The sequence below is a fragment of the Canis lupus genome, chromosome 14 (genome assembly GCF_003254725.2).
Source record: "Canis lupus dingo isolate Sandy chromosome 14, ASM325472v2, whole genome shotgun sequence".
Lineage (NCBI taxonomy): Eukaryota > Metazoa > Chordata > Mammalia > Carnivora > Canidae > Canis > Canis lupus.
In genome coordinates this window covers 53,204,711-53,212,874 of record NC_064256.1, presented here as the reverse complement: position 1 = coordinate 53,212,874, position 8,164 = coordinate 53,204,711, and the positions used below count along the sequence as shown (strand labels likewise).

Below are 8,164 nucleotides of genomic sequence, written 5' to 3'. Positions count from 1 at the left end.
TCTCTTTACATTTTCTTCACATCCATCGAAACTGATACGGCTCAGTGATGGCAATACCTTTGGATGTCGGTACAGTATTAAAGATGGTTAACTGTCATGTCATGTCCACTGTAATACACAGGAGGGGAAAAAAAAAGTCTGATGACTTGTTTCTCTTGAAAGTCAATTAAAGTCTGCAAGATTTCTTCAATAGTGTAAAGAGGTTCATCACTGTTGATTGCAAGTGTTCATTATAGAAAAACTGATGGCAAGAGGTGCTAACACAAACCACGGTTTATGATGTTTTTCAGGGTTAATGATCTTCAGGGACTCCTAGGGGGCGAAACCCATAATCTCAGTAGCAGCTTGTCTTCACTACACTCAAGAAATAAAGGCTAACACGAGGCTGTGAGACAAAATATAACATTGATTTTTTTTAAAGCTATGAACAAAAATGAACTATATCAAGATCCTGCATCAGTGTAGATTTTTATTTTGATTTAATAACCATATGGCTCCAGTAGCCATAGTAGTTTACCCAAAGAACGTATTGAAGTGGTTAATTGTAACAAATCATATAAAAGTTCAGACATCTTCCCTCTTCCCCTTCCCTTCTGCTTCTCTTTTCTTCTCATTCTCCTTCTGTTTCTTTCTCCTCCCTTTGCCATCATCTACATCACCATCCTCACAATGAGAACTTCCAAAATTCCCCACAGATATTTATCTCCTAAGCTCCGGATGTGTTTAATCAATTGCTTATTGATGGCACAGTATGAATTGTGAAAGGGTACCAATTTGCCCTCTCTTTCCTTGGCCAGCTACTCCTCATGCACCTGGTTAACAGTTAATAGCTCCTCCATCCAACCGGTTACTGAAGCCAAGAAAACCCAAGTCACACGTGCTACCTCCTCCTGTGTCCTCACAATCTACGCATTAGGTTTCATTCATTGTCACCTCTTTCATAGCCCATGGTCCTCTTCCATCCGTTCCCATGGTGTTGCCTTACTTCAAGCCTTCACCACTTCTCACTTGGTCATTCTTGATAACTTCTTCATCGCCTTCCCTACTTTCAGTTTCTCTTCTTTTCAGTTCGGTTCCTCACTGCTTTCTAGAACACATCTGAAACACGTCACTTAGAATTAGGCCAAGCTTCCCTGTAGCCGGTGGAGTTGAATCTTAAGTTCTATGGTCCTATATAGCAAATATGTCTAGCAAATATGAGATATTTAATCATCTTCCTTGGAATGAATGAATGAATGTCATGCCCCAGACAAATGCATTTTAGATGTTAAATATATTCTCTCGGAACATTGTTAGATATATTTTTAGCTGTGTATCATTTTCAGCAGATCTTTTCGTCTATTTTGTACCCAATCATCTGGCTAAAATAGTTATAACTGAAGATTTTCATTATTTTTTCATACGAAAGAACTGAGCAGATAGATATAAAAGTATATTCAGTCTGGCATTCCAATTCCCAACTGCATTATGTAATGACTCAACAAATATTTATATACTAAGCACTGTGGTAGGTATTCCAAGAATTAAAGATGTGTATGATTCGGTCCCTGCCCAGAACGTACACTCTAGTGAGAACTAAAAGATATATAAGTGGATTACTTCAATAAAACATGAATTTCATGCAGCATAAGATAGAAGTATATCCGGGATATGATGAGACCAGAGAAAATATTTCTTAAGGCTAACAGTTCTTGTTTATTTTTTTGTTTGTGACTATAGCTTAAAAAAAAGAATCTAAGAATACATCTTTTATTTTTTTTTAAGTTTCCATTTAAATTCCAGTTAGTTAACATACAGTGTAATAGCAGTTTCAGGTATGCGATATACTGATGCAACACTCCCATCTGTCACCCTGTGCTCATCACAGCAAGTGTACACTCCTCAATCCCCTCAATCCCCTTTCACCAGTCCCCCCACCACCGACCTCCCCTCTGGTAACCATCAGTTTGTTCTCTATAGTTAGGAGTCTGTATCTTGGTTTACCTCTCTCTCTCTTTATACATCTTTTAATCCAAAAATCAAAATTTACCAAATAGAAGCCTCAGAAAACTTACAATCTTTGGGTAAAAGCATGAAGTTGTGGGGGGAAAAAAAAAAGTTCGATCATGGGTTTAAGGACTGTGAGGAAGTATGAGGCAGTTCCCCGAATTATCTCATGTTACTCTTACATAGGAACACGCTTTTATAAAAAAATTACTTCTAATTTGTCCTGATTTCACCACAGGAAAATAACTTCATAATAGACAGGAACTGAAAAAAAAAAAAAAAAGTAAGAGAACATAAATGTTCTCAGTTTAGGGAGAGAGTCACATGTCTTCCTCTCAGCAGCCCCTCTGACTCTCAGACGAGGAAAGCAGTTACCCTGGCCCATAGGGTCCCCTAGGGACAGTCATAGGATATTGCATTCTCCAATCTTTTTTTCCCATGCCAATCACCTTTTTTTCCCCTACCCCATTAAGGCATACTGGTTCTGTGCTATTTCTCCCTTGTATACACTATTCCCAATTCAGTAAATATAGCATTAGGCCATACTTTCTCAGTTACATTACCTCCACTCTAAATTCCTTCCTTTTTTCCCTTTTCTGATTCTTTTTCATTTAACTCCGGAAAAGGTTCCTCACTAATTCTGTTTCTCTTTCTCCCACTCTTCCCAGAAAACACACACACACACACACACACGCACACACACACACACACAATCATGGTTGCTATGTTTCAGAGCAGAGTTAGTAATGTAAAAAGTCAAGAAATGGGGAAACTAACATGAAAATAGAAAAAAAAATTAAAAACTAGTCCTATTAGCTTCTAAAACCTCCAAGTCCCCAGATAAAGGAGCAGTAAAATACTCTTAAGCCCCTCTGTGAGTTAAATTGATACGATCCAATTGGAAAGCAATTTGGCAACTTGTGTTACAGCTTTTTAAATTAGTCCCTAAGCTAGATTGCAATCCAAAAGAAATTATCTGAAATGCAGATGGAAAAGCTTCATGCAAAAGCTGTAGCTGTTTATCATAGAATTATTTACAATAGTGCATATTTAGAAATGATTATAGTCAACAATATATAATATAGTCTAACCACTAAAATATTATCATGGGATGTTTTAATAACATGTAAAATGCTTTTGTTATATGGTGGAACAATAGTATATAAAAAACGTATAAAAAAAAAAGACCAGAAAGAAACGTACCACTGCGATACCCCTCAAACAGGCCCACAATCATCTCTACCTCTTGATGGTGACACACTTATGTAGTCCCCTTCCACATGGTTCCAGGGGCCATCTATATGGCACAGGTGATAGTATATCACTTCTGAGCTTGGGTTATAAAAGACTGTGTGACTTCTGTCTAGGGTTTTGGATCTGTCTCTTAGATCACTTGCTTGGGCAAGCTGCCATGTTGTGAGCAGCTCTGTGGAGAGGCCAACATGGTGAGGAAGTGCTGTCTCCGGGCAACAGCCAGGGAAGAACTGAGGCCTGCCAACAACCATGTGAGTGAACTTGGAAGCAAATCCTTTTTTCCCAATTGAGTCTCCTTATGATGACTGCACCCTGGTCATCAGCTTGATTCCAACATCATGAGAGAATCTGAGAATCACTCAGGCAAACCACTTCTTGATTTCTGACCTTCAGAAACTATGAACTAAAATATGTTTGGCAATTCAAAGCCTTTAAGTTTTGGGGGGGGGGGGTAATTTGTTACACAGTGATAGATAACTGTACAAACATGATGAGAAAGGTTATATGTAAGTAGTGAAATTCCAGGTGATTTATTTTTTCCTTTCTGCTTTCATATTTTCAAATCCTCTGCAATAAAAACATGTTATAACTGGAAAAAATTAAATAATTTTAAATAACTGTTTCACATTTTATATTTGAAAAGACAGTGCCCTAGAGTGCTTTATGGAATTGCCACAAATTTAGTACCCCCGATCAATATCCTCTAATAAAACTGGATTTATCTCAAGTATAACTTAAAGATAAAATCACATTTCAACTTTACTTTTTAAAATTTACCCAGTAGAGTCACATTCTACATTTTGTTAATACAAATAAATATCACATAAAAATATGTACATTTCATGAACTAGCAGGGTATCTGAACACCATTTACAACATTGTTTCTGAAAAAAGACATTCCAGGATTAGACAAAGCTTTTACAACATAATGTATTTTAACCTGGCATCTTCCTATATATGCCAATCAAAAAATCATATAGGTAAAAGACCTTTTCTGTTTTGATGATATATAACAGGAAAACTGTTAAAGTATTTTTCAGTCTTGCTCCAGGTAAATGAATAAAAACAAACTATGAACTGATAAAGTAAAACTAGATTCTCACTTTATATTTAATCATAAGAAACAACCATTGTCTCTAGAGGTTTTCCTAATTAGGTTATAGCACAGTTACAGTAGTTGAGTAGAGGAGGTCAAATCAAGTTCTAAATTAGTTTAGCAAAAATTAGCAAGTCAATAAGTGTGTTTTTATTGAATTACAATAAACATGCTAAAACAAATGGATTTCCTAATCTGTTAATAATAATGCCTTCTGTCTTCATATTATAAAAACCCAAAATAACACTTTTTATGCTCAGCTGATTTCTTAAAAAAAAATTAAGTCATGGAAATCCATACAAAGCCATTTCTGGATCCTGATAGTATTTTATGTACAATCAATTTTTATAGTATCTAGATTGCCTTGTGAATTTAAAGTTGATAAAATAAAATAGGTATTTAAAATAGTTTTCATGACATAGGAATATATACTCAGTGTGTTAATTATTTAGTTTTTTGGGTTATATTCTCAAGTAACTTGAACACCAAGTGCATTGTTGAGTTTACTTCAAGAAACTGTTATATAGAATATTATCACTGGGTTCATGATCATAAATAAATATGGTTCCTCTCATAGGAATATATCGTATGTACTAGACAGATAAATTTCTGCTAAAGTAAGATTTCATTTCCCTATCCAAAGATTCTCACATTTTCTGACTTATTTTTTGAAGTTAAAAAATCTTTTCATTACTTCTATGATCCTTTGTCCATCGTGTTGTTGATTCATCTTCTATAACAATCCTCTTTTCCACCTCCTCACTAAATTCTGTGAATCAGGATCAAAGACAAAGATGTCTGAACTGGTGAAAGAAATGTATGATATTTTAACCAATTGAAGAAAACTCATTGATACCTTCCATGGTTTTTTCAAATAACTAGGTCATTAAGGATCATAAATCATAAAGTATCTTTGCTAGAAAAAAAATTGAGTATCTGTTAAGCAAAAATCCATGTTCATTAGTCCATAATCCTATATGCAATCAAGTTCAGGTAATTTATTTTTAGATAAGAGATACAAAAACTCTATGTTGGGACATAATAATATTGGAGAAAGGACACTCTAAAATAAACCATTGAAGGCAATTTGACCTCTAAAATATGGTATTAAGATGAGCTCTACCTCGCAGATTTTAGCAGGGAAATGTGGTGAACAAATGTAAAACTTTCAAAGGAGAGGAAGTTCATACAGCTGTTTGACTGTGGGAATTAGATAACCTGCCGTCATAAAATATAGACCCTTTTACTTCCTGAATTCAATTCAGTTCAATTCCAGCAAATATTTATTGAGTCCACATTGTTTGTCTGTCAATATTTAATATCTTAGAATCATAATCTTTGGGTTAGATGGGGGCTTCGGGGTCATCTAATCCAAGATTCTTCCTAAAGAATTTGGGTATGGATTTTTGTAAGAAGTGGTGTTTCTTGGAGTCTTTTCATTAAAAGTAGTCAGGAAATAGAGTCGAGAGGTGACAGGCTGCCCAACCTGTTTCCAAAAATTCTTGCATGTCAGAGTAAATGTCCTCAGTGCTTTTCTTGACTGCATATTGAGCAGTTTACATCCTGAAATTTGTAGCCAACACTGAAGCTAGCTATACTTATTTCTTGGAATATTGCCCTTCCTGCTCCCCCTGCCCTTCAGGCAAAAGTAGACTTCCACCTGTCAGCTTCCTCAACACTGACTTCTTCCTAAAAGTTTATAATAGAGCTAACTCTTGGTCCCTCCAGAAGAATCTTGGGTCAAACTTCCCTTAGGGGACCTTGCTCTTGCGTTGCCTCCTCATTATTGGCCTTGGATAGAGGATAACGTAGACCTTATGGTTATCTTGCTTAGCAACCATCCTTTATGCTGATTCTCCTGAGAACTCTAGTTCTGCTATAATCAGGTTCAGCATGGATTTGATGCCTCAGAAAAATTTTTCTAATGTCAAGAGCTAACTCAGCTGGAAGAGAAAACAAGTGCCATGCACACTTACTAGAACAAGCTTACTGGTCCCGTTCTCTTCCCCAGCGAAACCTCAGGAAGTGCTTCCTTGAGAATATCCTGGGCTGCAGGGGTGTTTCCTTACTTTGCTCATTCTGTGAGCAGTGCCTGTTTCTAGGGCACTCGTGGCAAGAGCAGATCTTGAGGTGAATAAATAAGACAATCAGGTACATTTGTTTCTCCACACATACCTTAGCCATGAAGCATAAAATGAGGTCTAAGAGGCTTGTAAGAAGAAAGCTGTGTGTGGAGATTTGGTGGAACAGGCTCAGTTAAAAGCATTTCAGGTGAATCCCGTCTTTACCATTCATAGGCATTGAACAGAATAGGTGTCACTATAATTTTGCCAACTAGGGACCTACATTTCTAAAATACAAACTGGAAAAAGCATGTAAGAAGAGACATAGTTGAACATATTCATTGTTTTTTTGATAATGATGATATAAACAAAAATAGTTTTACCATGAAAAATAGTTCACCTCAATTAGAGAGATTTGAGATTACCATATAATCACTACTAAAAGTGTACTGAAAAAAGTACTCATTAGTTGACTTGATGCTGCAATTTTTCAAACCACATAAGGAAAGTATGTTATTAATACATTTTCATTTTTCTTGTGTGTAGTATGACATTTTCTACAGTAAAAATAAATCTATTTTCAGTTTTTGATTACTGATTCTGGTTTTGGTAGTTTTCTAATTTTCAAAAAAAGGTAATAAACTTATAGGTGTTTAATTTATTAATAGGTAAATGATAACATGGTTAATTTGGGTAATACTTATTTAAAGTAACTTGGTTACTTATGAGATAAGTCCTTTTTAGGCTAGGTTTTGATGGTTTCATTTATTTACAAAGTAAATTGGAAAAGCATCCAGAAAAGGAAAGGTTATTACTTGGACAAAAGCACATGTATATACTAAACTGATAGCCTCGTATACTAAAAATCAGTTTGTAAATTGGACTTTATCAAAACTTTAAAAAAACTTTTGCTCTGTGAAAGAACCCGTTTAAGAAGGTTGAAGAGACAAGCTATGGACTAGGAAAAAATATTAGCAAGCCACATATGTGAAAAAAGGATTTGTGTCAGAACATATAAAGGACTCTCAAAACTCAAGAATAAAAAAAAAAAGAGAGAGAACAGTTCAATTAGAAAATAGGCAAAAGACATGAGACATTAAAGACATTATTTGCCAAATGGCAAATAAGCGCATGAAAAGATGTTTAACATTTCTAGTTATCTCACACCTATTAGAGCGGATAAAATTAAAAATAAATAAATAAAGGAAATGTCAAGTGCTAGCAAGGATGTGGAGAGGAATGCCTGGGTGGCTCAGGGGTTTCGAGACTGCCTTTGGCCCAGGGATCTTCCTGGAGTCCCGGGATTGAGTCCTGCATCAGGCTCCCTGCATGGAGCCTGCTTCTCCCTCTGCCTGTGTCTCTGCCTCTCTCTTTCTCTCTCTCTCTCTCTGTGTCTTTCATGAATAAATAAATAAAATCTTTTTTAAAAAAAAGGGATGTGGAGAAACTGGCACTTTCATACATCGTTGGTGGGATTGTAAAATGGTACAGCCACTCTGGAAAAGAGTATGGCAGTTTCTTAAAAAAATGAAATATACACTAATACAACCAGCAATTGCATTCATTACTGTGCATTTATCCCAGAAATGAAATGAAAATTTAGGTCCACCAAAAACCTATACAAGAATTTTCATAGAAGTTTCATTTTTAATGTTCTAAAACTTGAAACAACCAAAATATCCATCAATGACTTGGTGATTAAAAACTGTTGTACATCTGTAACATGGATCGCATGAAACAAAAAGGAATGAGCAACTGATACATA

General features: G+C 35.6%; 1 long non-coding RNA gene across 1 annotated transcript; it reads right to left on the bottom strand.

Moving 5' to 3' along the window:
- Nucleotides 1-456: 456 nt before the first annotated feature.
- On the bottom strand, nucleotides 457-3,422 carry LOC112670778 (uncharacterized). Its single transcript, XR_003143207.3, has 2 exons — nucleotides 3,190-3,422; nucleotides 457-1,098 (listed from the first exon to the last, which is right to left on the bottom strand). It is a non-coding gene; the product is annotated as an uncharacterized LOC112670778 (long non-coding RNA).
- Between the last annotated feature and the right edge of the window lie 4,742 nt (nucleotides 3,423-8,164).